We start from the raw sequence: 9,415 nt of genomic DNA, 5'->3' as shown, positions 1-9,415 counted from the left end.
GACTTCTTTATTCAATAGAGCAAGAAATTCTCATCCGATTTGAATGAAATTTTGCATGAAGTGTTTTGTTATGACTTCCAATAACTGTGCTAAGTATGGTGCAAATCGGTACATAAACTGATATAGCTGCCATATAAACCGATCTGGGATATTGACTTCTTGAGCCTCTAGAGGGCGCAATTCTTATCCGATTTGGCAAAAATTTTGTACAATGGCTTCTCTCAAGGCGCAATTCTTATCCGATTGTATTGAAATTTTGCACGTGGTGTTTTTGTATCACGTTCAACAACTGCGGTAAATATGGTTTAAATCGGTCCTTATTTTGATATAGCTGCCATATAAACCGATCTTGGATCTTGACTTCTTTATTCAATAGAGCAAGAAATTCTCATCCGATTTGAATGAAATTTTGCATGAAGTGTTTTGTTATGACTTCCAATAACTGTGCTAAGTATGGTGCAATCGGTACATAAACTGATATAGCTGCCATATAAACCGATCTGGGATATTGACTTCTTGAGCCTCTAGAGGGCGCAATTCTTATCCGATTTGGCAAAAATTTTGTACAATGGCTTCTCTCAAGGCGCAATTCTTATCCGAATGAACTGAAATATTACACAATGACTTCTACAATGTTCAGCATTCATTTATGGTGCGAACCGGATTGAATCTTGATATAGCTCCAATATCTTAACAGTTCTTATTAATATTCTTTGTTTGCCCAAAAAGAGATACCGCGCATAGAACTCGACAAATGCGATCCATGGTGGAGGGTATATAAAATTCGGCCCGGCCGAACTTAGCAGGCTCTTACTCCCGGACCTAGAGCGTCTAGTCTTATGATCCAAATTTAAGCGAAATCGGATACTGAATGCGTTTTTTATGGGGCCAAGACATTAACTCGAGAGATCGGTTTATATGGAAGCCATATCCACATATAGTCTGATCTGAACCATATAAGACACGCCCTTTGCCCTTTTTTAGTTTTAGACCTATCCATAAATCTAAAAATTTTGCTATAAGTATTGATTTGTGCAATAATTTGTCTTTGCCATTATCATTGCTAGTACTTGTTTTTTGTGACCACGTGGTCATGAATGCCACATCCTACAAGTAAAACTAACTTACACATCATGTCACATTTGACAACACTAAGACTATTGAGGCAGTATATTTTTTCAGCATTTTCCTATTTTTGTTTTATTTTCGAGTTGACATTTTTATCTTGTGCAAATTAAAGAAATCTTTAACAATTTCTTTTTATGTCTTGCATTTCTTCTCGTTTGGGGTTCTTGTATTCTTGAGATGCTTTTTTTTATAACTGGTAATAAAAATTTATGCTATAACACGTTTCACGATGCTGTCATTCTATTCTATTATTTTCGTTTACATTTTTCTTTCGCTGTCTTCAAATATCAACTGCAAAGTAAACACCCACAGCAACACGACGAGATGGATAGTAATTCGGTTAGGTTCATGTTGTGGGGTAAAACTGAAAATCATGTTAAAAGGAAGGCTTAAACTTGCGATACCAAGCGCTATTGGTAGCATAGATACTTCTAATCTTATGCAAATTCAAATTGAAAACAATATCCATGCCCGCTTAAGAAGCGATTTGGACGCATTTAGGTGAAATGCATTTCAAATTTTGGGCTGTACCAAGATTTATCGAAATCGGGTAACAAATATGAGTTCAATAGTGCAATGTGAGCCGTTTAAGTTTTTTACTTGGGTCATAGCGGAGAAGGCGGCGACTTCTTTTCACGGTAAATGCATGGCCTTAAAAATGGACAAAATAACCGCTTGACAAGGAAAAATGCATAAGTTCAGCCGGACCGAAATTACCACCTCCGGTGGAAAATGCACGATTCTCAGCCTAGAGCAGCCATATCACAATATGGTCCGACCTAGATTTCACACAAAATTTCAGCAAAATCAGGTAATAAATATTTCTTAAATGGGGAGTTCGATATATATAGCAGCTATATCCAAATAGGATCCGATCTGCACCATATTCGGTGTTCATATAAAGGGGTTTAACATTGCTCACTCAAATTAATTGTCTCAAAATTGGGTAATAAATAAATTTATTTATGGGTGAGATCGGCCTATATGAGACTATGCTTAAAGTGTTCCGATTTAAACCATACTCGCCATGGACGTCGAAGTGCCAAAGCTCATTGTGTTAAATTTCAGCGAAATCGGGCAATAAATGTGGCGTTTTTTATCTTGAGACCTTAAATCGGAAAATTGGTCTATATGAGGGCTTTATTAAAATGAAGATCGATTTAGACCATATACAGCACAAATGTCTCGAAACTTGTGCTGTATATGGTATTCATTGTTCCACATTTCAACGAAATCGGGTATATACACTCTACTTAATATTGGCAAAATCGGGCAATAAATAGGTTATTCGAACGTGAGATTGGTCTATATGTCATATTTCGTATGGATGTCGGAGATCTTAACACAAATTATTGTGCGAAATTAAAGCCAAATCGGTTTACAAACACAGCTGTTATAAACCTAGGCTCATAAATTGGGAGAGCGGTCTATATGCGGGCTATATTTAGATATATACCTATTGGGTTGCCCAAAAAGTAATTGCGGATTTTTTAAAAGAAAGTAAATGCATTTTTAATAAAACTTAGAATGAACTTTAATCAAATATACTTTTTTTTACACTTTTTTTCTAAAGCAAGCTAAAAGTAACAGCTGATAACCGACAGAAGAAAGAATGCAATTACAGAGTCACAAGCTGTGAAAAAATTTGTCAACGCCGACTATATGAAAAATCCGCAATTACTTCTTGGGCGACCCAATATTTGGAACATACTCAGCACAGATGTCACAGATGATCTTTACTCAAATCATTGTGCAAAATTTCAGTGAAATCGGGTAATAAATGTGACATTTATAGGCTTAAGACCTTAAACCGGAAGATCTATACGTAGATAATGATAAGAAAACATGAAAATGGCGTCAAGGTCGGCCGGGCCGAACTTTGGATACCCACCACCTCGGGTTGCAAAATGCATAATTCATGCCCCCATAGCAGCTATATCGAAATATGGTCCAATTTGGATCAAATTCGACACGGATATTGAGAGGTCTAATATGTACAAGTCATTGAATAATTTTGTACAACAAAATATTGGTCTTTTTGGTAGCCATATCCAAATTTAAAATATATACGACACGGATGTCGAAAAGCCTAACATAAGTCACTGTGTCAAATTTCAGCGAAATCGGATTATAAATGTGCCTTTTGTGGGGCCAAGACTTTAAATCGAGAGATCGGTCTATATGGGAGCTATATCTAAATCTGAACCGATCTGGGCTTAAATGAAGAGGGATATAGGAGGGCATAACACAACTCAATGTCCTAAATTTCGGTTAAATCAGACAATTTATGGGCCCAAGACATTAAATCGAGAGATCGGTCTATATGGCAGCTATATCCAAATCTGAACCGATCAGGGCCAAATTGCAGAAAGTTGTCGAAAAGTCTAACGTAACTCACTGTCCCAAATTTCGGCGAAAGCGGATTATAAATACGCCTTTTGTGGGCCCAAAACCTTATATCGAGAGATCGGTCTATATGGCAGCTGTATTCAAATATGAACCGATCTGAGTCAAATTGAAGAAGAATGTTGAAGGACCTAACACAACTCACTGTCCCAAATTTCGGCGACATCGGACAATAAATGCGCGCCTTTTTGGGCCCAAGACCTTAAATCGAATGATCGGTCTATGTGGCAGATATATTTAAATCTGAACCGATCTGGGCCAAATTGAAGGAGGATGTTGAAGGGCCTAGCTAAACTCACTGTCCCAAATTTTGGCAAAATCGGACAATAAATGCGCCTTTTTGGGCCCAAGACCTTAAATCGAAAGATCGGTCTATATGGCAGATATATCTAAATCTGAACCGATCTGGGCCAACTTGAAGAAGGATATTGACTGGCCTAACACATCTCACTATCCCAAATTTCAGCTAAATCAGATAATAAATGTTGCTTTTATGGGCCAAAGACCCTAAATTGGCGGATCGGTCTATATGGTGGCTATATCAAGATATAGTCCGATATAGCCCATCTTCGAACTTAACCTGCTAATGGGCAAAAAGAGAATCTGCACAAAGTTTCAGCTCAATACCTCCATTTTTAAAGACTGTAGAGTGAATTAAACAGATGGACGGAGATGGTTAGATCGTCTTAGATTTTTACGCTGATCAAGTATATATTGTATATACTTTATAGGGTCGGAAATGGATATTTCGATGTGTTGCAAATGGAATGACAAAATGAATATACCTTCATCCTTCGGTGGTGGGTATAAAAACAGATTTAGACGATGTACAGCACAAATGTCCCGGATCTTAACATAATTCACTGTGCCCAATTTCAGCCAAATCGGGTAATAAATGCAGCTTTTATGAACCTTACACCTTAAATCGGGTGATCGGTCTATATGGGGGCTATATAAGATACAATCTGATCTAGGTCATATTCGACACGGATGATCTTAACACAAATAATTCTGCCAAATTTCAGGTAAATCGGATTACAAATACAGCTGTTATGAGCCTAGGACCCTAAATCGGAAGATCGGTCTATATGGGGGCTTTATTAAGATAAAAACCTATTTGAACCATATTCAGCAACGATCTTAAATCACAACCTCTTAAACAAAAACTAAGTTCATATCATTGTGCTAAATTTCAGCGAAATCAAGTAGTAAATGCGAATTTTATGGGATTAAAACCTTAAACCATGAGATGGGTCTATATGAGGGCTATATTAAAATATAGATCGATTTGGACGATATTCAGCACAAATGTTCAGCATTTCAGCCAATATCTTCATTTATAAAGATTGCAGCATGATTTCAACCGACAAACGGACAGATAAAAAGACGGGTGGACGGACAAAACTAGATCGTCAAAAGATTGGCATAAAAACATCAGAAATTCAACAGATACTCACATGCGTCCCATATATTGTATGGGGTACTTCAGAAGGAATGCATAACGACGGTAGAGGCATCCCTTGATTAACTTTTAGAAGTTGCAAGGTAGTCCTCTTAGAAGCTTCATTTGAGAAAGCATACGGCCTTTTTGTTCTCAACAATTTCCCACTATGTTATGGTTGAATTTGTGTACAACTAACGGAAGGACAGTCACCTAGAGATCAATAAAATTTAATGACAAAAATCGATAGTTTTCAAAAAAATCATAAGAAGTTAAAACGTATTAAGTTCGGCCGTGCTGAATTAGGATACCCACCACCATGAGTGATGATTGATTACTTTAGTTACTGTTTGGTGTTATTATGACGCCATTCACAGTTCACCACACTTCCTTTAAGGCGGTAATATCTGCCTTGTACTTCTCTAATACATCCGCCAGCGCGTATACTACACCTTCTCTATAAAGAGTGCGGGCATTCCAGGTGCAGATCCGCAAATCATGGTCGTTTTTTCGTTTGCGTGGTTCATCAACGTTGGGGGGTCCGGGGGAGAATTACTAGTCCAGCGCCCCAATCGCATGGGTTTTGTGGGATTGCACATGTATCCCTCGTTGTGGCGAGCCGCTTGCTCCAAGATCCGATGCTCGCCTCCAGCCGTCCCTAACCTGGGAACAGACGCTGATGTTGGCCGTTGGTTATTTGAAGGCGCCAATAATTCGCCTTGTCATCTCAAGTATCATTGGCACTCAATATTTAATTAAGAGTCAGTGCCACCTGACTTCTCACTTACACTCTCTTCTTGAAAATCGCTGACTGCACGCTGCCGCATTTTCAGCTTCTCCGCATAAAAACGGAGTTTTCCACCATCCGCAACCTGTGGAGGCGCCCTGTAGCTTTTAGCTAAGCTTCCCGTGATAACGGTGGACACCACACAAGTCGGAGCTCAAACTGAGTTAATAAGGGCACAATGATGGTGGGTACTCAAGATTCGGCCAGGCCCAACTTAGCATGTTTTAACTTGTTTTCTCTAAACCGGGTTTTAAATCAGCCATAAATGTACCCATTGTTTGCAAATGCTTTTCGGTATAAACGGAGAAAAGAGAACAACTCTTCTTTTCTCCTTCAGAATTTAGTTTAATTATTTAATGTTGAAATAAAACATAAGCAAAATGAGAAAATGTACGATGAAATCAATGATTATCATTATCTTTTACTTTGTAACCAGCATTGCTCTGATACCCTCGTAAATGTGCTTCGGACTCCACATCCCAAGTGGACAAAACATAAAAGAAATACCAAAACGAGATGAGAGAAGAAACACAGATTCTTGTTAGTTATGAAACAACAAAGAGCAAAAGTGTCCTTTTAAAATGCATTGTAACGCATAAAATATGTACTCGCATGTTTTGTCTATGCTCGCTATGTCTTCGAAAGATTTCTGATTTTTTATTCTTCTTAAGCTTTATGGAATATTTTATGAAGTATTGTTGAAAAAGTAAGAAAATAAAACAAAATCTGCAAAAAATAGATATACGTACGTACTGTATAAAAATAATTTCGCATGGATTTTAAGAGTATGTGCATAAATATGAGTGATTTCATGAAATGAAATTGGTGGTGTTTTTAAGTGTTTTTAAGTAGATGCTGGCTATTTAAGGCGCCCCTGTAGTCGAGTTGGTAGCGTGCTCGGAGTCCCAGTGCGGAGTTGTGGGTTCGATTCCCACCAGAGGCCTTGGTGTGTCGCTACTGTACTATCACAATGGACATGAAATTGTGACTAGAAATTGTCTAAGTGAGTCTGTCACTCTTACCTAACCTAACCTAGCCTTTGCCTCAGATATGCCGAGAACGTATCATTTTGCGAGTTTCAAAACTACAGTCCCCCACAAGGTGTATTGCACTAATTGGTTTATTCTCTCCCTCTCTTAACGATATGGCGGAACAGCTTTAAATGTATATTTTCTGTATGCCGGGCCATCGAGTTATCCCAGGAAATAGTAGAGTAGATTGGATTTAAAGACTTGGAACTACCTTACACATTCCAGTAGAACTGTAGTCTTTGGGTATGCCTCTAGCGATATGTAAAGGAATTCTTCCACTAAGGAATAGAGGCAAACTTTTCACATATCAATGTGTGCAGTCCGATTCAAGTTTAAGCTCAATGATAAGGGGCCTCCTTTTTTTACCGAGTCCGAACGGCGTGCCGCAGTGCGACACCTCTATGGAGAGAAGTTTTACATGGCATAGTACCTCACAAATGTTGCCAGCATTAGGAGGGGAAAACCACCGCTGAAATTTTTTTTTCGTTCTCTGATGGTCTCGCCAGTATTCGAACCGCGGACATGCTTACCTCTGCGCTACGGTGGCGCAGGTTAGGTTGAAAAGAGGGTGCCGATATTAATCCGCCACATGCCACTATGGACATACACCTAAGCCAGTAAATGGCTTGTTGTGCGGTCTAAACACTGAACAAGTGAAAATGCGTTAAGTTCGGCCGGGCCGGACATTGGATACCCACCACCTCGGGTACATATGGAAACCACCTTTCATCAAAATCCGGTAAAAATTGCATACCCATAATGGTTATATGAAAATATGTTCCGATTTGGATCAAATAATAATAAGTACAGTAGCTATATCTATTTAAACCGATCTGAACCATATACGACACGAATGTCGAAAAGCCTAACATAAGTCACTGTGTCAAATTTCAGTCAAATCGGATTATAAATGCGTCTGACACAAAGCACTGTCCCAAATTTCGAAATCGGACAATAAATGCGCCTTTTATTGGCCCGAAACCTTAAATCGAGAGATCGGTCTATATAGCAGCTATATTCAAATCTGGACCGATCTGGGCCAAATTGAAGAAGGACGTTGAAGAGCCTAACTAAACTCACTGTCTCAAATTTCAGCGGTATCGGACAATAAATGCGCCTTTCATGACCCCAAAACCTAAAACCGAGAGATCGGTCTATATGACAGCTATATCCCAATCTGGACCGATCTGTGTCATATTGCAGAAGTATGTCAAGGGGCTTGACCTAACTCACTGTACCAAATTTAGGCGACATTTGACAATAAATACGTCTTTTATGGACCCAAAACCTTAAATCGAGAAATCGGTCTATATGGCAGCTATATCCCAATCTGGACCGATCTGTGCCATATTGCAAGAGTATGTCAAGGGGCTTAACCTAACTTACTATCCCAAATTTCGACGAAATCGGACAATAAATAAGCCTTTTATGGCCCAAAATCTTATATCGGGAGATCGGTCTATATGGCAGCTATATCCAAATCTGGACCGATCAGGGCCAAATTGAAGATGAATGTCGAAGGGCTTAACGCAACTCACTGTCCCAAATGTTGGCGACATCGAGCAATAAATGCGCCTTTTATGGGCCCAAAACCTTAAATTGAGAGATCGGTCTATATGGCAGCTATATCCAAATCTGAACCAAAATTGAGAAAGGATGTCGAAGGGCCTAACACAACTCACTGTCCCAAATGTCAGCAAATTCGAATAAGAAATGTGGCTTTTATGAGCCTAAGACTCTAAATCGGCGGACCGGTCTATATGGGGGCTATATCAAGATATAGTCCGACTTAGCCCATCTTCGAACTTAACCTGTTTATGGACAAAAAAAAGAATCTGTGCAAAATTTCAGCTCAATATCTCTATTTTTAAAGACTGTAGCGTGATTTCAACAGACGAACATGGCTAGATCGTCTTAGATTTCTACGCTTATCAAGAATATATATAGGGTCGGAAATGGATATTTCGATGTGTTGCAAACGGAATGACAAAATTAATATACCCCCATCCTTCGGTGATGGGTATAAAAAGTAACCTTGAAAAAAAAAATCTAAGTTAGGGATTCCGTACTACTAACAAAATCCTTAATTGTTTTTCATGCACGCCTCCAAGTTGTTTCATGTCTGGTATTGTGTCCCCACCTTAGTGCCGGTACCTGTAAGATGCGAAAGCCGGGCTGCGATGCGCCTTTTATTATTCCAACCACTTAAAGTGCGAATTGATTTGCCAGAGATGGGCGAGGGTCTAGGTAAATAATTAGCATTCGAAAATAAAATAGGTTCGGCTTTGTCCTGAGTTCGGCTTTGTCCAGTCGTCTGTCGGCTAGTGCAACCTGCCGCAGCCACTCCATCAGTTGAGGTCTCCGTAGTGGACAACAAGCTACGGCCTGATACAACCACCAAAGCTAGTGGGTCTTTGGAGTCCAGTCTAAGCCTATTCCCAGGCTCTAGATCAGCCGCTTCACTGGAAACAGACACAGATCATCAATCATCAATCAATGGATAACATGTTACATAATATTCGTGCGGAGCGAAATGACAAGATGTCTGCACCACTTAACGATTCAAACAATATTGCTCAGTCAGGATACGTAATAGACTGTTTACGGTGGTAACTTATGGCA

Source organism: Stomoxys calcitrans, chromosome 5 (genome assembly GCF_963082655.1).
Source record: "Stomoxys calcitrans chromosome 5, idStoCalc2.1, whole genome shotgun sequence".
In the NCBI taxonomy this organism is placed as follows: Eukaryota; Metazoa; Arthropoda; class Insecta; order Diptera; family Muscidae; genus Stomoxys; species Stomoxys calcitrans.
This window is presented reverse-complemented; position numbering follows the sequence as displayed.